The sequence below is a fragment of the Alexandromys fortis genome, unplaced genomic scaffold (genome assembly GCF_014885135.2).
Source record: "Alexandromys fortis isolate MF-2015 unplaced genomic scaffold, M_Fortis_MF-2015_v1.1 scaffold_5, whole genome shotgun sequence".
Taxonomy (NCBI): Eukaryota; Metazoa; Chordata; class Mammalia; order Rodentia; family Cricetidae; genus Alexandromys; species Alexandromys fortis.
The window spans coordinates 15123497-15148142 of record NW_026067924.1 but is presented as its reverse complement, the minus strand read 5'-3'; the positions used below and the strand labels follow the sequence as shown (position 1 = coordinate 15148142).

The window sequence follows — 24646 nt, the reverse complement described above, 5'->3', positions numbered from 1 at the left end:
CCGCGGAACTGTGTGCTGTACCTGGCTCCCACTAGACTCGGCTATTAAATGAATTTTTGTCTAGTGTAGTATATTCTTGTATGATTATATGGTTATCCTTCAGACAGCACTGAGAGGTAGAATACCTGGTCCATGGGAAAGCTCCATGCATATTGCTTGTTTTTCAGGATGAGGCCTTTGAGCAGCTCTCGGGAGCTGGTAGGGTGACAGCTTCAGACCCGCTACACTTTCCTGTGACCATCAGCTTCCATCCTGGAGAGGTCCCTGTGGCTTAGTCATTTAAATTACTGACCACACGAAGTCATGTCTCCCTGCTGGGAAGTGAAACCTCAACAAGATGGCTCTTTGGTCTCTGAAGAAGGCTTTGAAAAAACTTGCAAACCAATTGTTCTTTTGGTGTCGGTGTTGTTGGTGTTGTTTGGTTGTGGTAGTCTTTGGTGTTGGTATTGGTGTTGTTTGGTGGTGGCGGTGTTGACATTGTTTGGTGTTGGTGTTATTGGTGGTTGAGTTTGGGTATTTTCTGAGATGGACTTGCACTGCAGCCCAGGCTGGGCTAGAACTTTCGGGACTCCATCTGCCTTAGCTCCCCAATGCTGGGTTAATTATGTGTCCAGAATGCACCAGGCTGCCGTTGTTGTCCTTGCTGCCTGGTCTCAGGTTTCAGTGCTGCAGCTAGGGAGGTACTTCTCCGGCTTGGGAAACTGAGGCGAGCTCATTTTCCAGGGTCATGTGGAAGAGGCTGTGTGCCATGAGGAAGTGGAGAACAAGGATTCTGAGAAGTCTGTTCACCCTGTCAGAGTGCCGCATGAAGCATACGGGAGCACTCTCTGCAGTCATGTGCTGTCTGGGAGACAGAAGCAGGGCTCTAGAGACATCCTGTCCCAAACCCACAAAGTGTCAGGATCATGGGGCTGGAAGAAGTCTAACAGACTCGGGCCCCCTGACAGATTCACGGGACAATTGTGCCCAAGAAATCTGCTTACGGCCTCATTGCATCCTCTTCACTGATCTAAAAGGCAGAAGTTACAGAATTCATTAAAGACTTTATTATTTGCTGCTGAGATGATATGGAACATAACTTTATTCTCAAAATAGCCCATCAAAGAGGAGGTTTTGGTGTGTGTGTGTGTGTGTGTGTGTGTGTGTGTGCGCGCTGTTCTCCCAATTTGAGCATTAAATGTTAGTTAAATAAAACGGATGGGGTGGGGATGATTGGGGGAGAGAACATGGCTCAACTGTTCTCCACAGGACAGGTAAGAGGATTCTGAAGATGGAAAGGGCTGAGCTCTGAGAAGAGGCAAGGGAACAAGGTCCTGCTTGTCATCGGGAGCAGATGTGACCATGGCTTGTTCAACACTTTAGGAAAGTCAGCATCACTTTAATGGAGGGGCAGGGAACACCCAGCTTTGTTGAGGAGAAACAGAGGATCTGATTTCCCCATGCAAGGTGGTACAAGGCTGAAGGGGCTGGGTTTAGAAAGTAAGGGTAGATTCTAATCCTGGGAGGACCCATAGCCGTATCCCTTTTCACACACAAATTCCTACACTGTCCACTGCTCTGAGTCCTCTGAACTGGATCCTCCTGGGATACATCCCCCCTCAAAAAAAAATCTGACTTAAAGCTGAAGAAACTGTGGAAACCCCAGGTCAGTCAGTAGATCAACTACAGGCCTCCACAGATAACATTCGCGTGTATCGAGACTGGAGAGAGACTGATAAATGCCCGTGGGTGTGCAGCTGAAACACAGTGAGTGAGGAGAAGCAGAGCCTGCACATCGATGTTTAATAAGTGGAGGAAGCAAAAGGGAACAGGGAGGGAAGGAGGAAAACGAGAAATGGAGGAGGGAGAGAGGGGAAGGGGGAGGAACAGAAAAGAAAAGAAAAGAAAAGAAAAGAAAAGAAAAGAAAAGAAAAGAAAAGAAAAGAAAAGAAAAGAGAGCAGGGAGTTGGGGAGGAGAGAAGAGAGATGGGAAGAGGAGAAAGGAGAGAGATTGGGGGAGGAATGGAGAGGGAGAGGGAAGGAACTGAGAAAAGAGAAAACAGGAAAGGAGAGGGAGGGAAGAGAAAGAGAGATTCTAGTGCCAGTTAGGAGTCTACACTCCTCAGCCCCATGGCCTGGGTAATCCTTGGAAAACCACAGCGCCTCTCTGAGCCCATTTCCCCACCTGGAAATGGGAAGGTGACAGTTCTGGTTTCCCAAGGAGCAAACCCATGTTGACTGCCTACAACAGACCCGCAGCTCAGCAAGCTAGCTACAGAGGTGGCGCTGTCACTGTGACCGTGCAACAGCGTCACAGTGGGCTGCTACAGGGATGGTTTAGAAGGGCTTAGAAGAGGAGAACAAGACCTTCGGCAAGGGTGCCATCCCACAGTTAGCAACAGCTTCTGCATAGACTCTGTCCACCCAGTGGGCACTGGCCAGAGTTATAGCCTGAGTTCATGAATGTTGAGCCATCCATTCTCCATCTTCGGTTAAATCTGGAAGATAAGAGTGACAGTTACTGATGCAGCCAGCGGTAGACAAGCACATTGAAGCTGTCCCCCCAAATGAGAGGGGATTCTTGCAGGGTTTAGGAGCCAACTGCACTGTGAGGAATATTAGCTGAATATCTGTCCGTGAGGGGCTCACCTGCGCACAGGCTCGGAGGCTGATGTGTAGTTTAGGATGGGTGTTTTGCAAAGTTACTTCAGGCCTCAGTAATTTTCTTCCCAGGTAGCATTAAAGTAGACCAGGGAGAACACGGATAAAGATAGAGTGGCAAAGGACATTGAAGAAAACGTCTCCTGAGGCAGCAGTGGCGGCTCCAGGACGCTGTAACTGGAAAACTCCTGTGCTATAGGGAACACGGAGGATTCACTCACCAGAACTGCAAACTGGAAACCAAAGCCAGGGACCCAGGGGTTGTGTACACCCAGCTCCAGAACCGTAGGAGCATGCCACTTGGCAGGTCACCTACGTCTTTAAAGTTAGCACCAAAGCCCAGGGGTTATACCTGGTTATACCAGCTGTATACCCAGCTCCAGAACCATAGGAGCGTGCCTCTTGGCAGGGCGCCTGCATCTTTAAAGTTAGCAAATATGGGTGTGACTCCAAGCAACTTAATGAACCTCGCAGGTCTCAATTCTCCAGCTCTAAATGTAAGGAGAGTAATTGTCGCTAAGTCTTAGGGTGTCTGTGAAGTTCAGGGTGGAACAGGAATGAACTGCAGCTTTAGGCATCCTACTATGAACATTATTATCATTAATTATCTTACTTGCTGGAACCAAATTCTGCAAGATGACATTTGGAAGAGAGGAATAAAATCCCACATGTGAATCCTACAGGGATAGGCAGAAACAAAGACTGGGTATTTCCAGAGTTCACGGTGGGTGGAGAGGGGTGGCAGACATGGTTTGTAAGAACCATGAGTAGAGTCGAGGCGGTCTGAAGCTCTTAGGGTGTGCCCATCTTACCTGCTTCTGCCTCAAGAGTCACCAGAGAGAGGGCGGGCGGGAGGGAGGGAGAGAGGGAGGGAGGGAGGGACGGACGGACGGAGGGACAGAGGGACGGAGGGACGGAGGGACGGAGGGACAGAGGGAAAGAGAGAGGAGAATGGATCCCTCTGAGAAGGCCAGTGCTGGTGGCCATATGGAGGAACTGTGCTGTCCGAGGAACCGTTAGATACACTGTGCTGTTTATCTTTGAAGAGCAGTGATCTCAGAGGAGGGTAATGGAATAGAGATGTTCAGAAATGCCCAGAGGCCTGGCGTGTATTATGTGTCTCAAAGGTGTGTGTGTACCCTGTGGGGTACTGCTAGGAGGTGGAACTCCAGACAGAGATTTAAGTTCGGTATAACAAAGAACTCTCCATAGACAAGGTAGCTAGCTCCGAAACACAGCACATGGCCCCAGAAGGTCAAGCCCCATTCACTGGACCTGTATAGTATTGTGGTTTTGTTCTTTTTACAGCACTAAGTATGATTTCAGCCCAGAGTCTCACACATACTAGGCAAGTCCTCAACCGCTGAGCTATTTCTCCGACCCTTTTCTTTTTATCTTTATTTTGAGACCAGGTCACACTAAATTGTCAAGGAAGTCCTTGATGCCACTATGTAGCCCAAGCAGACCTTTAATGTGCCATCCTCCTGCCTTCGTCTTTTGAGTAGCTGGGAGTGCAGCCTGTACCACCAAACCTGACCCTGACTTAACTGTTTATTCCAGAAAGACCTACATGAGAGGTTAGGTCTTGATCTTTTCTAAAAGCTCTTTCAACCTTGAAAAAAGCCTGTGTTCTCATGAGATACTGCAAGTGACTTTATTGTATGGTGGAGGCAAGGGAATTTCTTTCTAGAAGACTTCTGTTCATGTAAATTCTCTCCCCAGACTCATACTATAAATGGGCTCACCCCACTACTTGGGGGCAGAGACTAAGTAAGCTCTTTTAACTTCCTTACGACATAAGGAGAAAATAAAAAAAAATCAATAGAGAGGAAAGCCTAAAGGAGGAAGGAGATAGGGAGGGAGGGAGGAGGGGGGAAGGAAGAAGACACACATCAACATTTATTCATTTGATCTATATTGACAACTTTCTCCAAAAGGAAATTGTTAAATAGCCAATTAGCACATGAAAAGATGTTCTGAGTCCTTAGTCATCAGGGGAAATAGAAATCAGAACCACAAGATGTACTTCACACCCACCAGGATGGCCGCATCCACCAGACAGATGATCTCAGGGCTGAGGAAACTGCGAAGGAGGGAACTGCACACTGCTGGCAGAGAGTGCAGAGAACCCTTTGGGAGCACCTCACAGGTCACCCAGGCCTTGGCTGTTTCATTTCTGCGTCTGTACCCAAGGAGAGGAAAAATTTTTTTTTCACTTCCCGTTACCATGCCCTTTGAGACGTCCATACAGAAATCTGTACGCAAGTGTTCATAGTGACATTATTCACGATGGCTAAAAATGGAAACCATGAGTGTGCCCATCATCTAATGAACGGTTACAGAAAATGCAGTGAGGAGTGAGAAGAAGGCAGAAGGCAGTGCTCACCCATCCAATAATGGTGCAAGCCTCCCAAGTATTATCTCAGTGGAGGAAGCCCCACCCTAAAGACTACTTTCTGATGGAGTCTCCTGATACAAAGACTGAAGACTGAGCAAATCTACAGAGCTGTATTTTGCCACAATTAATGATTAAAGACGAAAGGCAGCAAAATACACAAATGTGGCAGACAGACAGGTGGCAGCATTCAACACCATTGGCCACTAGACAAATGTGACTCAAAACCACAATGACAGAGCACTTCACGCCTGCTCAAACGGCTGGAAGGTGAAAGGATGCAACCCTTTTGAAAACATAAACCCATAAAAAAAATTGTACATGAGTGTTTCTGGCAACATTGTTTATGAAGACAAAGGGAGAAGCAATTCAGCTGGCCAGTGTGTAAGCAGAATGTGTTACAGTCAGACAGTGGGAACCATTCTGTGAAAGGAATGAAGGAGTGTTAGAGGCTGGCATCAGGCTAGGCCTTAGAACCATGCCAGTGGAAGAAGCAAGTCATGGAACACCACACAGGAGAAGTCACTATTTCTGTAAAGTCTACAAAACAGACAAATGAAAAGGTGCCAAAGTGGATTCCCAATGACCTGGTGCTGAAGTGAGGTGGGGAAAGAAGGTTGAGGGGTGACTGTGGATGATCACAGAGATTACTGGGGGGACACTAAAAGTATCCTAAATTTATGTTAGGATCCTGGTCCCAGAAAGTCATGCATGTGTGATGCACTTTAATTACATAGGGGTGTGTGTGTGTGTGTGTGTGTGTGTGTGTGTGTACATGTGCGTGTAGGCTGTGGGACAAGTTTGGGGAAGTCTGTCTTGTCCGTTCATCCTGTGGAGCGAAGGATCAAACTCTGGTATTGGTATCTGGATTGGTATTAAGCATCTTTCCATGACGAATCATCTTATTGGCCCATGTAATAGACTTTAAATAGTAATTTCACTGTCAGAGATAGTACTGCAAGCGTCCACCCTGTTTATAAACTTTGTAGACCCACCTTTAATGGCAGATCAGGAACTGGTGAAGGTATAATGAGGGGAATGCTATGGTTAAACATAGGTAAAGTATGTTTTCTTCTCTGCACACTTCATGCGATCATCTTAGTTCGGGTGTCTATTGTGATAGAAGACTATGACCATAAGCAACTTGGGGAGCAGCAGGTTCATTTGCTTACACTTCCACACCCAGTCTGTCATTGAAGGAAGTCAGGTCAGGAACTCAAGGCAAGAGCCTGGAGGCAGGACGTGATGCCGAAACCATAGAAAATGCTATTTTTCTCAAAGCTTGTTTCTCGTGGCTTGCTCACTCTGCTTTCTTATAGCATCCAGGAACAGAAGCCCAGGAGTGACACCACCCCCAGGAGCTGGGCTCTCCCATATCAACCATCAGTTAAGAATATACATCATAGGCTTGCCCACAGGCCAATCTAATGGAGACAGCCTTTCAATTAAGGTTCCCTCTTCCAAAATGACAAGCAAACCTGACCCGTTGACAACTTGACACACAAACACATCACTCTTAAACCATAACCTTTCCTTTCTTGTTGTCCACAAGATGACATATTAATATCAGTATCCCAGCATAAAACACATTTCAAACTTTAAATGTACCAGTCTTTAAGAATCCAAACATTTAAAAAGTACAGTCTCTTCAAAACATCCAAAGTCTCTTTAAAATATCCAAAATCTCATAACTCTAGATTCCTATAAAATCAAAAATAGATAGCTTGTTCAGGAAGGAAGAACCAGAACCAGGGCACAGTCACAATCTGAACAAAGCAAAACCAAGCTCCACCAGTGTAAATAACACAGTCTACCATGTCTGGAATTCACGTGGTTGTCTGGGCTTCAAAGGGCATGGATAGTTATGCGTCTCTAGCTCTTCATCCACAGCACAGAGACCTGTCTCCTAGGCTCAGGCTTGCTCCCCGTCACAGCCCCTGCCATCCTTGGTAGTCCATCCATGGCTTTGGCATCTCTGAAGTGTTGAGGTCTACTGCTGCAATTGCGCTACACTTTTACCAGTAGCCTCTCCTGAGCTCTCTTCAGGAGGGATCCTGACCCTGAAATGTGGTGCCGGCTCTCAGCTTCCCTTCATGGCCTCTTTAATCCTGGGCCTTCAAAACCAGTACCACTTGGGAGCCTGTAAGACTTTACCACCCGTGGCCACCTCTAGACTACAGCTTCAATGTAGGAAGTTGAGGAAACACTTCTGGGAAGACATTACCTCACTGGGCTGCTCTCTTCTTGATCACAGCTGACTCTTTAGTCCCAGCTCACCAGCGTTGATCATCCTGGCACAGCAAAGATTCCACTGTAATGGTGCTGGTTTCTTATTAACCACAGCCAATGCTTTCTTCAGCCCCGGCTGACCTAAGCTCAAAGTTTCAAACTGCCCCACTAGAGCCCTTAAGGAACGCTCAACATTCCCTCTGAAACTGCACGCACACCCAACTCCATCGTCTGTTCTGCTCTCAGCGTCACTTCCTAAGTGCCCACAATAGTTCAGTAAGCTCTGAGCACCAAATGGCTTTTCTATCCCAAAGTTCTAGAGTCCTCCCATTTTCCTCCCCAAAACACATGGTCAAGTCTGGCACATCAATAACTCACTTCTGTACCGGTTTCTGTCTTAGTCAGGGTTTCTATTACTGTGATAAAGCACCCTAAGTATAAGCACCTTGGGGAGGAAAGGGTTTATTTTTCTTATACTTCTTATCACAGTCCATCACTGAAGGAAGTCCTGGAATAAAATCAAGCACGCTAAGAACCTGGAAGCAGGAATTGATGCAGAGGCCAAGGAGGGCTGCTATTTACTGGCTTTCTCTTCTTGGGTTGCTTAGCCCATCTTTGTATAAGCAGCCATGGCTGTCAATCCAGGGGTGGCACCACCCTCAGTGGGCTGGGCCTTCCTACAACAATCATCAATTAAGAAAATATCATAGGCTTGCCCACAAACCAATCTAGTGGAGGCATCCTTTCATGTAAGGCTTCCTCTTCCGAAATGAGTCTAGCTTGTGTCAAGTTGACATAAAACTGGCCAGCAGTCAGCACACATGCCAAGCCTAAGCTACTGACCATGGATGTCCTCATCAAAGTCTTGGTTGTTGGTATAATACTCGTCAAGCCAAGAGCCAGGTCAGACTTACCAACCACTGATCAAGTCTCTCCAGAGCACACCTGGGCGCTGCTCTAATGAAAGGTAACATCACTCCCTCCCCAACGTTGGCCTTGTCTACACTGTTGCCTCAGTGATAGTCATCTTAACCCACCAGCTGGCGGGTGTCTCCTCTCATTAATCTGGTTCCACCTCTCCTCATATATTTAGATTTCAGGTAAATTTCCTTAAAGTGTCTCACAAGGCCGGGCATGATACCCTTCAGTTGACCTCCCACCTAATCCTGGATTCAAAGGCTTCATTTCTCAATTTCTAGGTGCAGTATTCTCTTGGATTCTATTTTTTTGTTGTTGTTGTTGTTTGATTGATTTCGTTTTTTGTTGAATTTTTTCTTATTTTTGTTTTGCTTTTGGTTTGGTTTGATTTTGGGAGACAGGATCTCATGTAATGCATGCTGGCTTCTAACTTTTCATCAGCTGAGGCTAGCCTTGAACTCTGGGTCCTCCTTCCTCTACATCCCAAGTGCTAAGATCACAGGTGTCTACTATTATGCCATCTCTTCTCTTTTCTCTGGACCTTTGAACTATTTCTTCTTCTTCTTCTTCTTCTTCTTCTTCTTCTTCTTCTTCTTCTTCTTCTTCTTCTTCTTCTTCTTCTTCTTCTTCTTCTTCTTCTTCTCCTCCTCCTCCTCCTCCTCCTCCTCCTCCTCCTCCTCCTCCCTCCTCTTCCTTAAATCTTTCTGCCCATCCTCATCCATCCCCACACTGCCCTCTCTCTTGCGTGTGCCAGCCTAATCACTATTTTTTTCATTCACCCCCACACTCATTTGAAGAAAGCAAATGACCATTATTTAGGGATCATCAGGAAATCACTTCCTCCAGAGGCTCTCCCTGGTTCCCATGGTCTCATCAGATGCTTTTGCTAAGAGCAGAACTCTGGGCTTCCCCTATGATAAATGGCATCTGTTGCATCAAATTGGAATTGCCTAGTAACTCTCCACAAAGCTAAGCGGTATGTCCGGCTTCATAGCCACATGTGAGCATTGGAGATAAAAATAGTACCTGTGACACTGGGCTACTGTGAGGGTCAGGTGAGACAGTTTTTGGGAAAGAACACTGCTAGAACATTACAGAAATGACACCATGCTTGTGGCAAGCATTTGTCCATTTGTAGATGCTAAGTCCTAAGGGATAATTTGCATTTTCTTCACAATTACTTCCTCTGTAAATGCTACTTAGGGAAGATTTTGGTCAATCAGTTAATCAGACAAGTGTACAGATAATTCAAAGCTATCCCAGGGTTCCAAGATCTGGGATAGGTAGTGAGTAACAAATAAGACCAGTTGCTAAAGGTAGGAGAAGACAGAGACATAGGTAGTGGCCTGAGGCAGTTCGTGGTGGCTCATGTATGATCCTAGCCCTTTAGAGGTGGAGGCTAGAACATCGTGGGTTCAGGACCAGTTTTGTCTATATAGTGAGTGCAAGACCAGCACGGACTACAAGTGACTCTGTCTCCAAACAATGTTTTTTAAAAGAAGAAAGTAAAACAAGTAGAGATGGTTCTTCAAATTAGTAGACAATCCTGGCATGGTGGCTTAGGCCTGTAATCAGCACTGGAGACTCTGAGGCAGGAGGATCACCATGAGCAAGCCAGCCTGGGCTACTTCATGAGTTCCAGACCAGCCTGGAATACAGTGAGAAAAATTATCCTTAAATACCTAGATAACTAGATAAATAATAAATAAATAGAGAAGCAATAGCAAAATCTGGATCATTTTCATTGACCTTTTGGGAAAAAACTGAAGTGAGAATCTGCTCACAGCACAAACAAAAGTAGCTCCAGAGGCAGCTAGGTATAGGAAAGAAATGTTTTTTAAAAAACTCAAAACCCACCAGAAATCAACACCACTGTCTAACCCTGAGGCAGCTCTGAGAGTGATGCTCCCTCCTCAGCATGGAGAAGTGCTCTCTGGGTGCTGGGAGCTGACGTGGGGCAGGAGGATGCTGCCTGGTGGCTGGCACTGAGCTTGGGACAGGGCACCTGGCTTCCCTCCTGGACCTTGTTTTATCACTGGCAAATATAGATTCTTATGGTGGGCGTGGTGGCTCAACCTGTACCCTGGAGGCTGAGGCAAGAAGTGAATGTCGGGCTAGCCTGAGCTACACAAAGAGACCCTGCCTCAGAAAGAAAGAAAGAAACAAACAAACACTAGCATTTAAAAGGAGATATGTTCTGAGGACTTAATGATATAATGCTTGCATATCACAGATGATGTATAATACCTAACTGCATATGTTTCATAGATGTATATTAAAAACATGCCAGCTGATTTATGCCTCAGAGGTGAGAGTATAGATGGTCGTTTTTAGGGTTTTTCCTTTCAACTGTAGAGGAATGCAATAAGCGTGCTCTATTTTTAAAATAAAAGGGAAAACAAGTTATTTTTAAGTTTAAAATACTTAAAAATCTCATCGCTGGAGAATATTTTTGGTCATGCACAACTAGTCATGAGCTGCTATTAAGAGATTTATAAGCAGGATAACTTGGATTATGAAAATGCTTATTGTGTCTGTATGTATAACCTCCTGGGAGGAAAGAAAAGCTCACAGCACCCACAGGTCCCATCTCAGGTCTGAGTTACGTGGGACCTGACTTTATTTTTTGTTTTTTCATGTTTCCTAAATTCTTCCCAAGAATATGATTCTTCGCAATGACAGAAAAATGTGTTTTTGGCATTGTTGTTGTTGTTGTTATTTTTAAGAAAGAAACAGTATGATTTAAACAGGATCAAAGATAGCTTTTCATCTGAAACAGAGGGGAAGAAAGGATTGCTCTAGATTAAAAGGTAAAAAGAATAAAGTGAGCCCCAACCAATGCCCTATATTTTTTTCCTACAGTAGAAAGAATGGCTTAGGCTTTGAAACAGTTGTGAGGAATGAAAGCGTCTAATTAGAGAGAGTTTTCTCTTGTATGTGATCAAGGTGAAGACCTACCATGTTGAAAACAGAGCTGACCTCATAGTGTGAACTGGAGCCCTGTGCCCCCAGTACGCAGCAGCACAGGGCTGGGAAAAGGGAATTTTCACCTAAGGCTGACGAAGGGCTACCCGGGACACACCACACAGAACATGGAGGGCTGCATAACATTGGAAGCTGTTTGGCTGCTGAGATATGGTTAGATTTGTAAGCCCCCTTTTTAATCTTGACTTTGAGAAAGTTGACAAACACCAGCCAGGCATGGTCACACTTGCAATCCTAGTACTCAAAGGCTAAAGCAGGAGGATTATGAGTTCAAAGTCAGTCTGGACTATGGAAGGAGACTCTTAGTCAAATAAGTAAACAAAATTTTAAAAAACCAATAAGACAGAAGACTAACACAGCTAGGCAGATGTTATAGCTGACCGTAGCATAGTATCTCCAAGGGCTAGGTATTAATTCCTTGGTCCTATCACCAATCACAGTATTGACAGATGGCGGAGCCTTTAATAAGTGGGGCCTAGAGGGCGAGTACTCATGCATAAGTGTGATGCTGGGTATCAAGCCCTAGGTACTGTGATTTGAATCTTCGCATATGTTCCTGTGTCCAACACTTGGTCTTAACTGCTGGGCCTACTTTAGAAGGCTTTATGAGCTTTAGGAGGTAGAGACTTGCTAATGGGAATGGGTCATGGGGGTGGGCCTTGAGGTTTGATAGCAGGCCCCAGTTTCTGCTCACTCCACTTCTTGACTATGGGTACAATGTGACCATCCACCTCCTGCTCCAGCAGCTGTGCCTTTTCTTCCCTGATGGACAGCAACTCTTCAAACTGTGAGCCAAAATAAAACCTTGCTCCCTTAAGTCGCTCTGTATCAGGTGTTTAGACGCAGCAATAAGAAACGTCACTAATGCATGAGACAAGCATTTCACCATGGAATTACACTCCCAGGCCTAGTGGTAGGCTTGTCGACCATGGTGTGTGTGTCCTTGAAGAAACTCTGAGGCCCTGATCTCTTCTCTTTTTCCTCTCTTTTGCTTCCCAGCTATTTGGTAAGCTGTTTTGCTCTTCCAACATGCTCCCATATATGCCTGGCATTATCACAGACCCAAGTGCTATAGGACTACCTCCGCATGGACCAGAGTCTGTCCAACTAGGATCCAGAATAGCCCTCCCTTCCCTCTTTATAAGCTGAGTCTCTTAGGTATATTGACAAAACGATGACTAACTTGGCCATTATTATTATTATTATTATTATTATTATTATTATTTTTTTTTTTATTTTGGTTTTTTGAGGCAGGGTTTCTCTGTAGCTTTGGAGCCTGTCCTGGAACTCCCTTTGTAGACCAGGCTGGCCTCAAACTCACAGAGATCTGCCTGCCTCTGCCTCCCAAGTGCTGGGATTAAAGGCGTGCGCCACCACTGCCTGGCTGGCCAATATTATTTATTGATTACCTTTTTTGACAACAAAAAATTGAATTATTAAGAATACAACTAACTCAGTCAAATATATAAAAGTAAATTCTTCTCCCAGAATTTACCTGGAGTTGTCCTTTGTTGACATTTTAGCCAACACTGTCTGGTATATGTCATTCCCTATCCTACCAATCAGAATAAGAATGATCTCAACTGAATCATATTTTATCATTTGGTCAAATACTATAGTTCCCAACTGGGAAGAACTCACTGTCTTCACAGCTACTCAAAGGCATCTCAAAGGTATTCTAGGACCTTGGTCTTGTTATCAAAGTACTGATGTTTTTGGTGGATGGTAACTGTGGAGGTGGAAGGTCACGCGCCTGTAGTCAAGAAGCAGAGTGAGCAGAAAGTGGGACCCACTATCAAACCTCAAGGGCACCTCCCCCATCCCACTTCCATCCGCAATGTTATCAACGCTGAGAACTGAACATGCTATCACTGCAACTTTTTCTGTCCGTTTCACCGTCAAGAACCGGGCCTACATTGCTCAGTCTGTAGCATGCAACGACTCCATTCTCCTGACCCTTGCCTCCTCTACGTTTCTGAGTCTGGCCTCTAATCTGAGACTTCTCTTTTGCCCTGTCTGCCAAGGATGCAATTTTGCCAGATGTTAGAAGCTAAAGACACAGCATGTAGATGAGAAGAAAAAGGGAAAAAAAAAAAAGTTGCCTGAATAGGGAGGGGCTGCTTGCTGGCAAAGCAGCCATTCTCCTGTGTTAGTTGGCACTTGAGTCCCACTTGCCCATCTTTCCTCAAGGGCATTTCATGCTAGCACTTCTGTGTGTGTGCTAAGGCTATCATAACAATACACTGTTGCCTGGGCAACTCAAATAGCCCAGGTTTATTTGTTCATAATGCTTAATGTTCTAGTCCAAGATCAAGGTTCCAGATAGTCAGGAAAATACCTTTTCTCTCCCCTCTTGATTAAGTTCATGGCTGAGACCCCTGAGAAAAAGACAGAATAACAAGAGAAAAACACGAAAATGTGCTACTCAAAGTCTTACAGGGTTTTCAGAGATGAAAGGTTTTTCTTTTTTCCTGAAACAGAGAAACCTGTGCCTGCTTTTGCTTTGGACTGATGGAGAGCGGCCAGCTGGACAGAAAGGCGGTGGAATAAGAGCGGCCTGCCTTACAGTGTGAGCTGGGCCATCTACATGTTGAGCCTCTGTGTGTTTGTAGAAACAAGAGCTATCTTTCCTTCTAGGTGAAAAACAGGGACTTCTCCACGGGGGTTTATGTTGGTTTCCGAGAAAGATGAGGGCAAGGTGAGACTGCGTTTGTCTTCCTTGTTGAGACAGGCGCTCGCTCTGTGGCTCAGGCTGATCTGGGAACTCGTAGCTGACACTGGCCTCAAACTCAAAGCTGTCCTCCTGCGTTCTGGAGTTACAGGCAAGAGCCACTATTCCCAACTCTACTGGTGAAGCTGTAGGGGTTGTTTGTTTGTTTGGTTGGTTTTGGTTTTTTAGTTGTTACCTTTGGTTTTGTTTTAGTACAGGGGGCTGAACCTAGAGCCTTCCGTGAGCTAGGCAATCTCTGTCACAAACTATATTAGCGGCCAGAACTCATCTTCTACTCACTGGGCATTTGCTGTTTTCTTAAACGCCACAGTGCCACATTTTGGCATTGCGTGAACTGAAACCCATCACAGCAGATTCTGGTGAGGGCTCCCCTCTTGCTTTCGGCTGCCCTACTACCTGGTGTATGCATTTAGAGAAACAAGGCCACTCGTTCCGTTATATCGGGGCCCCGCCCTTACGACGTCATCTAATTTTACTTTCACGCTCCAGATATAACCGTAACTGGGGGTTAGAACTTCCAGGTCATGGAATGGGGGATGGGAAGATGACACCTCCTCCAACCAACTAGTTCCATGCTTGGCACTTCCTCTCACTGCACGCCCATGTCAGCCCTGTGACACCACTGTTCACCTCTGCCACATGTCTTCATAAAACTCTCAAAGGGCAGCCCCCATGCACTATCTTTGTCCCCTAGAATGCTGGGATTCTGCCCAAACTTATTCATAAAGGCCAACTGTTAAAAAAGAAATATTGTCAGCTCATTTCTTCAGACAACCATGATTGAAAATTAACTTCTATACATGTAAAACTAAATACAAATTTAAAACAATGATAAATAAGGCCCAGCACCCATCAGTCCCTACTTACTACACTGGAGACAAAAAAGTAGGAGGAGGGTGCCCCTCTTTCTCACACAAAAGTGTATTTTACTGGTATTAATATCGTCACTGTAAGGTCAGCGGTAGAGGCGCTGCGTGCCCCTACCCAGCTTTGTGTTCGGTGATGCTCTGCCAGCTTAGAACCAATGAGGGAGTGTGGATGCTACGAACATCGGTACACGCTGCAAACCAGTGCCCTTGGGCAGAACCAGACCTCAGTACTGTCGCCAACTGCCACGACAGGGTGCCCAGTGAATGTCGGAAGCACGGGTGCACAGATGACAGGAAAGGACAATTCAGGGTCGGCTCGAAGCTGATAATGATAAAAACAAGAGGAAGCTGGCGAGGCGGGGCATCACTCCTGCCACACCTTGCTGAGCGCCCGGCCTGCAGCCCCAACTCTGCCGTTTCCTCTGCTGCAGCTTTCTCATGCTGGCTCCTACATGTTGTGCAAAAGAGCGAGCCGTGGTCCGGCAAATGTGTGCTTCCTATTTCTGAACTCCGTTGCTTCATCGTGTTTCAAAAGAGGTGCACGTTTTACAACCCAGTTCACTCCATCCGAGATAGCGGTGTGGCAATGCCCGCTGCAGAATCGGTATTTATCATACGTGGCATATTTACAACTAGATCCAGAGGAAGGTAGGCAGGGCGGGGTCGCTTTGTGGCAAGGTTGCTTTCACCACAAGTTCCGTTCCCATGCGCCCTCTTTCCAGTGTTGTGTAGAAAAGGGAACTAGATTGTGCCCTCCACGCCGGCTACCGTGCACAGAGGACCAGTGGAAATTATGCCCAGAAACTGCCAAAACGAAATCCAGAAATAATTGTTCCTACCAAAATGGTGTATGAGGGCTTATGGACTGCATTTCCTTGGGCCATTTGTAATGTATGTGTCTATTAAGTAGTGCACAGTTTTCAGGATGGGAATGTGGCTCAGGGGTAGAACACTCACTTAGTATGCATGAAGCCCTAGTTTTAATTCCCAGTATTTATTTATTTATTTATTTATTTACTTATTTATTTTGGTTTTTCGAGACAGGGTTTCTCTGTAGCTTTGGTGCCTGTTCCGGAAGTAGCTCTTGTAGACCAGGCTGGTCTCGAACTCCCAGAGATCCGCCTGCCTCTGCCTCCCCAGTGCTGGGATTAAAGGTGTGCGCCACCACCGCCCGGCTTAATTCCCAGTATTTAAAAAAAAAAAGTAAGTATATAGAAAGCATATATAGAGAAAACTGTGTTATGTGTATGTACATATATACATATACGTATATTAAACAGTTTTTGTTCTTGTGTTTCTCTTTAAAAGGGAGGTTTTGCTTTGTATCCTAAGCTGGCCTTGAACTTCCTACGTAGCCCAGGCTATCCTTGAACACATGACAATTCTCCTGCCTCAGCCTCCTGACTGCTGGAATTATAGACTTGAGCTACTATGCACAGCTAAAATAGAAATTTTTGAAAAAGGGTCTCGCTGTGCAGTCCAGGGTCACCTCAAATTCAAGATCCCTTGCCTCAGTCTCTCAGATGTTGGAATTAAAGGCTTGCGCCACCAAGCTTGGTTTGGGGAATAACCAGGAAACTGAACGGTGAGGAAGAAAATGGCCGAGAAACATATACTACAAAAGTGTTTAGAATTCCTTAGCAAGCAGCTTTCAAAGGATCCTTTCAGTCATATCTTTGACACTAAACTCTGAAGGTTCCCTGTCTTTATTTGGCAGACAACAAACACCCTGTAAACTCATGAACTGGATGATTAATTAGCAGGAGAAAATGTCTGTCAGCCCTCTCCTGCCATGATCTGAGGTGGCACAAACTGTGTCCTCGATGCTCTGATTCTTAGACGCTAAATAAATAAATAAATAAATACTACTTGAGAGACTGGAGAAATGTCTCCGGAGTTAAACACTTACCAGCAAGCTCTGTGTGTGAGGTTTGGAGTTCAGGTCCCCAGAAACCCATATGCACGTCCTATGGGTGGGGTGGCCTGCCTGCAGTTTCAGCCTCCAAAGGTAGAGACAGGGGAGCCCCAGAGCAAGCTGGCTACCAAGAGTTGGCATATCCGTAAACTCTGGGTTTCATTGAGCGTCTGGGTTTGATTGACAGACCCTTCCCTAATATGTAAGGTAGAGGAGCCAACAAAAATGATTCCCTACATCCACCTCTGCCCTTCACATGCACACGCACGCGCACGCACACCCACACAACACACACACATCCATACACATGGTCCCCCCTCCCCACATGCTAACACACATATACACATGTACATATATAATACACACAGACGGGAAAAGGAAAACGTCTTGAAATGCAAATGCTAATTGCATCTACACTGAACATGTACAGAGTCTTTTCTTGTTAGTTTTCCCCGAACAATACGAACTATTTATGTAGTGTTTTCATTATTAAGTGTTATGAGTGGCTTAGAGATGCTTTACACTGTAGACAAGTTTGTGTTGGTTACATGTAATTAAAATATAGGAGACACATGTGTATTCATGGGTCCTGGTATCCAAGAGGATCCAGGATCTAGTTCTTGCCAACACATAAGATGCCTGATTAGAAGTATGTCTTTGCAGTGGGACTCTCTGGGTCAGACCCTGTGTGACAATGGTCCCTTCCACATCAGGCTGGACCATGGGTCAAAGTTAACTAAGGTAAAGAATGTTCTCGACTATTCTGATACCTATGGCCTGGTGCCCACTGCTCTCTCAAATGTCGTTCTGCCTCAATGTGACCTCCTAAGGTGTCTGCTGACCCCCAGAGAATTTCTGGGAATTGGTGCTTTATTCATCTGAGATATGTTGAAAATGGTTGTAAAGACTGACTAGCATCAGGCCTCCAGGGAAGGTCTCGCATAGCCTTTGTCGTATAGCCCTCACCCTAGTGGGGGGCAGACTGCCTTAGACCTGAGGGATGCGACCTAGAGCCATGAGTCTAGTGTCCTGATTGTGCTATGAGACTTAGCCTCAAGACTGGCAGGGATCAACAAAGGAAGCCAGTGATTTGAGAACCGGGAACCAAACAGAAAGGCCTTTACCCAGCTGCAAGTGCTTGGATGTGGAATGCCTGCCCTTTGGGCTTTGCTCCTGAATTTTTTTTTTTCCTTTCATGAAGATGGAGTGGCTCAGTCGCGTCTATAAGAAGCCTCTACAGTTTTCACTCACTGGCCCTTGAAAATGCGCTGGCTTGTTTCAATGACCCTGTCACATGACATATGCCCTGCTGCCCTGTCACCCAGTTTTCTTACCCTTACTGACCTGTCAGTAAGGTGAGTTTCCTCAGAAGAAGCCAGAAAAGCAAGCAGTATATACCGTGTTCTTAGGAAAGTATGGCCCTTCATCAGCTTTAATATTATCATTATGAAGTCCCACAGGACCCCAGGAATGCACCATGGAAAGCAAGACCCATATTTTCCCAAGAGAGGGGCAGCAGCAGAGGAACGGGTTCAGGACCTGGATACAGAGCTCAGTAGGAAGGTGTTTGCCTTGCACACATGGGTCAATCCTGAGCACAACAGAAAACAAACAAAAACACAAATTTAGCATGGTGGTGCACACCTTAATCTCAGCATTTAGGAAGCCGAGGCAAGAAGATAGCTATGAATTCAAGACTAGTCGGGTGTACACAGCCAATACTAGTCCAGCCAGAACTACAGAATGGGACCCTGTATTTTAAACCAAAACAAAATCAAACAGAAAGAATTTCCCTTCGAAGGCATGCTTTGCCAACACTGTCCCCTCACGGTCATCTGGTCAGAACAAGAATTTACCAGAACTGTTATCAGATTACATCTGTGACGTCTCCACAGGATACTTTAGTGCAATGTCTTTTTCAGACACCACCCAATGAGGGACAAGCTTCCAGCTCCATTCCAAGAACAACTGGCACTTGGCACCCTGGTTCTAATATAAGGGCAGTTATACTAGTCTATAAATAACTCTCGAGACACAGAGCACCTCCGGAAGCAGGTTGCTTGGCATTGGCGCTGGGTCCTACCTAGGTTGTGAGCAAAGAGTACAAAGAATAGCCACGCATCTGCCCCAGCTGCTCCCTCCTCTCACCCTCCATGATCCTTGAGCCTTCCCCTCTTTTGCACTTTATAACACTCTCCAGGTAACCCCAGGAAATGTTCCTGGCATCCTAACTCATCTCCAGCAGCCCCTCTTGCAGGCTGTGGGGTGCCACCTCCTGAGCTTGCCCCCAAGAGCACGAGAGCTTAGGAACACTTGCTAAGTAGCATCCAGTCTCTGCAGGCCCCTCTCCTTCACCTCGGGATGCTCATGCTCATGACCCTGTGATCATCCTCGCTGCAACAAGTCTCTACACTGCTAGAGCATGCACAGCTGGTGTCTGACAAGTCCCCACTGGAAGAAACACGCCACCTCCTCTTTCTGCATGCCAGCTCCATCTTCTCTCCTCCTTTCCTTGTTTATTTCTTGGCAGAATCTAGTCCTCAGAAAGCTGGCCCAATCTATTCCAAAAAAACCTCACTCTAACGTTTCCTAAAAAGCACTGAGGCCCTCCCAAGCAGGAACATCTAGAAATAGCTCACACCTTGCAGAGACAGCACCCCCCCCCCTCCGCATTGCAAGGATTTGAGTTTATAGCCAGGTTTGAAAGCCTCAGGGACCTCGAGGTTCTGGGAGGATTCTTAATTCTGCAGTAACCTGCCGCGCACCGCGTCCCTGTGTCTGCGCTCTATGCACTGGCACCCAGTTTGCAAGCTTCCGGCAAGGGGGCTGGGGGTTAAAATACACAGACACACACAGACAGAGAGACAGGACACAGGTCATCCTTGAATTCCCCAAGAATGCCCCCTTTATTGTGTTCAGGGGCAGATTATATAGAGATAGCCGCGCCCCAGCCAAAACCACCAGAAACCACTCTCCTGCCATCAGGAACTCCTGAAGGTCTCGTGCTCAGATCAGGGGAAAACAAGTTGTTTACAAGAAATTCAGGGTCTGGGGTCTCACTGCTCCCAACAGTAACCCATATGGATATGTTGATGGCTTACATTTGTAGCCCTTGTACTCGGAAAGTTGAGGCAGGAGGATTCCATGTCTTCCTAATCTACACAGTGAGTGCCAGGCCATCCTAGGAAGGAGACCATGTCACAAGAATAAGAACATAAGTAAATAAAATCTACAGTAACGGTGACTGAAAACCCCACCTTGTGATGGTTTGGTTCGTTCGCGTTTTGACTTTGCAGTTTTGGTTTCTATGGCTTTCTGCCCCCTTCTACTTGAAAACAGCAGTAGGTTTTCCTTCTTGCTTTCTCGCTCCAGCCCCAGCCCCAGCCCCAGCTCCAGCCCCAGCCTGTTCTCAGGTATACACCCTTGTTTATGAGCCGCTGTGGTTCAATGCTCTCAGCTGTTTGTGGCCTCCCAGAGAATGGGCGGCTCTTCTCAGTCCATCACCGCACTAGACAGACTTCTAGGAAGGAGATATTGTTTTGCAGAGGGAAAGCTGCCAGGCTGTGCAGAGATGAAACCGCCATTAGTTGTGTTGATTCCTCTCAGCTGATGAGAGATCAGAGCGCAGTCACAGAGGGGGAACGAGGCTTGGGTTGGGGCCCTGGTAGCAGCCACCAAACAAAGGTTTCATCATAGCAGAGTTTTTCTGTGGCAACCTGAGCTCACATTTAAAAAGGGGAATTTTCTTCTAAATAGGTGGAGTGACCAAAAATAGAGCCCCTCCTGTGTCTAACCTTCTGAGGACAGAGAGTGCAGAAAGAGGAGGCTGTGCCCAGAAAGCTCCAGCCTGAAGGCTTTCTCCAAGGCCCAGCACAGAAGTTCTGATCCCGAGGGCACCGTGTTCTTCCTTTCCTTTCTCTTCCTCCTCTCTTTTCCTCCTCTCTCTCTCCTCCCTTTTTTTTTCCTTTCCCCCTTCCTCCTCCTTCTGTGATTAGCTTTTCTTTTAATATCCTTTAAAGGGAAAATGAAGGAACACCTTCCTTTGCTGCAGCTCGAGGTTGCTGGTTGGTGCAAGAAGAACAGGAGACCAGAGCAACTGTCCACTTGCCAGCCTGGTGGGATTGGTGCAGAGTTTTCTGGCAGGAAACCAGCTTTTGTTTCTCTGGTTCATAAAAGCTTAAATCTTGTTACCAACCTAAGGCAAGGCAGGGAATTAAGAGACCGGAGTTGGGGGTCATGAGGCCCTTTTTCCTCAGGGCAAGACTTCCATAATACAGGGACATTCTCTTTACGTTTAGATTGGTGTTCGGTTTTTAACTACTGCATTCTTCTTATTTTGCTTTGGTTTTTTTCAAGTCAGTCTCATATATTCTAGGCTAGCCTAGAATGCTGTAATGTAGCTAAGGATAGCCTTGTACTTCTGTTCCTCTTGCCCCCGCCTACTGAGTGCTGGGATTACAGAGGTATACCTCAGCTCCTGTCTTACGTGTGCTGGGGATCCATCCAAGGCACCATGTATGCTGGACAGGCCCTCTCCCAACCGAGCCACACTCCAGGCCTCACCTTCGCCTTCTTTAGCCTATCAGTGTGCAAAGGGAGAATGGGGCTTTCTCAGTCTGCAATGCTTCATTGTCTCCATTCCGAAGTGACTCGGCCCACTCAGCCGTCGACAGGTGCCTGATGAAGCAGATTCCTGGCTCATCTAAGGAGAGCCAGGAGCCCAGGGGTGACCGCACGAGTGTCGCAAGAGTGATGAGCCTTGTCTTCAGCACCCACCTCCACCTCTATAGCAGTGGCAGGCACCTAGAGCTGGGATTTGTAAGAGGGTGGACCTTTCAAATTAAGGAGTGTTTCAAGATCTTTGGAGACCTTTGGAGAGAGAGAGAGAAAAAAAAAACAGATGAAATCTGGAAGTATTTTGCTTTCAAAAGAGAAATATTGTTTGCTTGCTTGCTTGCTTGCTTGCATTGAATCTGAGGTAGGGGTTGTTACGGTTTTACATTTTTTTATTCATGTGTATGTATGCATGGATGTGTGTGTAAGCTATGTGTATGAAGGATGGGGTGTGCTTTTGGAAGCCGGAAGAATGTATCAGCTCTCCTGGAGCTGGAGTGACAGGGTGAGCCCCTCAGTATGGATGCCGGGAACCAAACTGGGTCCTCTTGAAAGAGCACTATGCACTTGGAACTGCTGGGCCATCTCTCCAGTCCCGTCCTTGGCATCTTTGAAAGGTTTCTTCCTTCAAGTTCTTTTTCTGTTCTCGGTATGGCCGAGGTCACTAAGATACAAATGCTGAAGAAAGGTCACACAAGGAAGAAGTTTCCTTGGATTGACGAAAGTGCTTGCTGCCAACAATGAAGCCCTGAGTTTGATCCCCAGGACCAACACAGTGGAAGGAGAGAGCCAACTCCTGAAAGTTTCCCTCTGACCTCCATGAAAGTGCTTTGGTACCCGCCCGCCCACCCACACAAATACATAAATGTAAAAAAGTTAGAATTTGTTTCCAAGTCCTTAATTCTTAATCTTGTTTCCCTGCTTCTCAGCAGAGAAGGGAGATTTCAGATCTGTGATCTTCAATTATGCGTGCTCAATCTGTGGGCAGAAATGAAGTCAGTAAAGCCAACATCTGCCATACTCAGCTCAAGGTTCCCCAGGGTCCCCGATGTCATTTTCCGGTCTTCAGAGTCCACTGGTGTCCTCCTGCCCAGTGTAAGGTCTATAGTCATATCTCTGTCTAGTTTTTAAATATAAAGCAAAAATTGAAAACCTTTTTATATATCTAAAACTGTTCCTCCTTCTTACACATATTCACTTATTGCATGTATGTTGGAGTGGTGTACATGCCATTGTACATGTGTGGAGGTCCGAGGACAGCTTGTGGGAGCTGATGCTCTCCTTCCACCGTCGGGGGCCTGAGAACCAAACTTGGGCTTGGTGGCAAGTGCCTTTTCCTCATGAGCCCTCTCACTGTCCCCATATCTACAACTGATCATAAATTTTAGTAGTCACAGAGGATATAATTTATAGGGCAGCATTATATATAAATATCATATTTGTGTAAACATAGACGCACACACTCTGAGGCTTGAAACTGTACATTATGATTCCTTTTTCTTGTGGAATCTGCATTTCTTGTCCAATTTTCCCCACAAAGTTTTACATTAATTTTTATAACAACATCTCAGAAATAGTAAGTATCATTTTAAGCTACTGGTAAAATTCGTTGGACAGCTACAGTAAATATGGCATAGGTGCTAGGAAGCCAACACGGGTCTTCTGGAAGAGCAGCCAGCACTCTTAAATTCTGAGTCACCTCTCCAGCCTCAGCATCTAATTCCTTTTGTGTATGTGGCACTGGGGATTGAGCCCAGGACTTTGTTTATGTTAGGTAAGCACTCCATCACCAAAACATGATTCTTTATATTAAATATTTCCTGCACAACTTTAAATCTTCTCCTACTGAATCTAAGATCCTCTTCTTTAAAATGATCGTCCTGAGCCTTACCAGTACCTTAGCTGAAAGCAGTGTAGCTGGGATTAGTACTGCCTTTACTGCAGGGGCAAACACACATCCTGAGCCTTCCTAGCACGTGCTGCTATTGTCACAGAGTCTGCATGTTCATAGAGTTCATGTCTGTCAGCACAGTGGCAACTGTTTCAGTGCGGTGGGGAGAAAAGAGTCAGGACCCATAACACACTCACCTTTCGTCTGGGTTTACAATGTAGCTACTTCATTGTTTCCTCCTTTCTCTTATGTCTTTGAGTTATTGTCCTGTGCCTTGTTGTTCACTATGCGGGACTTCCCCTACCATTTATTTCTTTGTTTTTTTTTTTTTTTTAATCTTTTTCTTGAAAGGTCAATTGTATTATCAGTAGCGATTGTCTGATCCTTTGCTGAAGAGCCTTTGGAAATACATCCTGGTTGAGATAGAGCATGCAGGCCAAGATTGGATCTTGACACTGTCTGCACAGGTAGCATGATCTATTGATAAAGATTGTTTGAGTGTATAATATCTTGGGAGGAGACCAAGTTCTCCCTTGGCTCAGCCACTGATAATTATTCCATTTTACAGACTCTGGGATCAGATTCAAAAGCCAAGCCAGCTGAAATCTAGTCCTGTCAAATCTCAGAACTAGGGCCTATTTTATAAAGTCTTTTAAAGTCACTAGCGGGACTCTAACTACTCCCAGGGAGTAAAACGTGAGCCCACAGTTCTTACTTTACCAGCCACCTTCAATACCAGTCTTCCCACAGGGGCTTTTATGGGTTCTTCTCCTTCCCAATGGATTTGATCAATAAACAACCACCCTGTATACAGTCTTACAAAAAATAAAACTATCTGTGACAAAACAAAACAACACAACAAAAACCCCACAACTTTCACTTCAATGGTATAAGAGATCATTTATTCTAGAGAAAAATATGAGTTATTGTGGCCTGGGAACAGAAATTTAGGTTATCCCAAATTTTATGGACAATGTGGAAGCAATATGGAGTTTTTATAATAGCAGAATAAAGAAAGTCATAAATCAAGATACTTTGGATCTGTGGGTGGGAACCTCCGAAAGGCAGGCTACAACCAAGTGGCAGTCTCAGCTCCAGGCCTCAGCTGTTGCCTGATGTCTCTTAGCTTTGGGATTAGTAGAAGCCAATGATATGCTCAGTGAACACATTCCTAAGGAAAGCCAGCGCTTTGACCGTGCGTTCTGAACGACTCTCCTCGTGCTCACGAAGGCAATAAACGGCTATCAAGAGGACTAAAGATGGCCCAAGATAATTCAACTCTGGACTTGCAACATTCTAAACTCTCCACAGTAACTGAAGTTTTAACCAGTTGATCTTGTAGAAGGTTCAAATAGATGCCCTGAAGTTAGAACAATGAGCGAAAAGCGCAAAGGCCTGGAGAAGGTTATTAGCCGAGGGGCTGGTATCCCCTCCTTGCATGGCTGGAAGGCCATACTGT

General features: G+C 45.7%; 1 long non-coding RNA gene across 2 annotated transcripts; it reads right to left on the bottom strand.

Annotated features, from left to right (window-relative positions):
* Window positions 1–1005: 1005 nt before the first annotated feature.
* On the bottom strand, window positions 1006–7358 carry LOC126501655 (uncharacterized). Of its 2 annotated transcripts, XR_007591763.1 has the most exons (4): window positions 7260–7358; window positions 4678–4822; window positions 2629–2833; window positions 1006–2477 (listed from the first exon to the last, which is right to left on the bottom strand). It is a non-coding gene; the product is annotated as an uncharacterized lncRNA (long non-coding RNA). The 2 variants fall into 2 exon arrangements; XR_007591762.1 differs by lacking the exon at window positions 2629–2833.
* Window positions 7359–24646: the final 17288 nt, after the last annotated feature.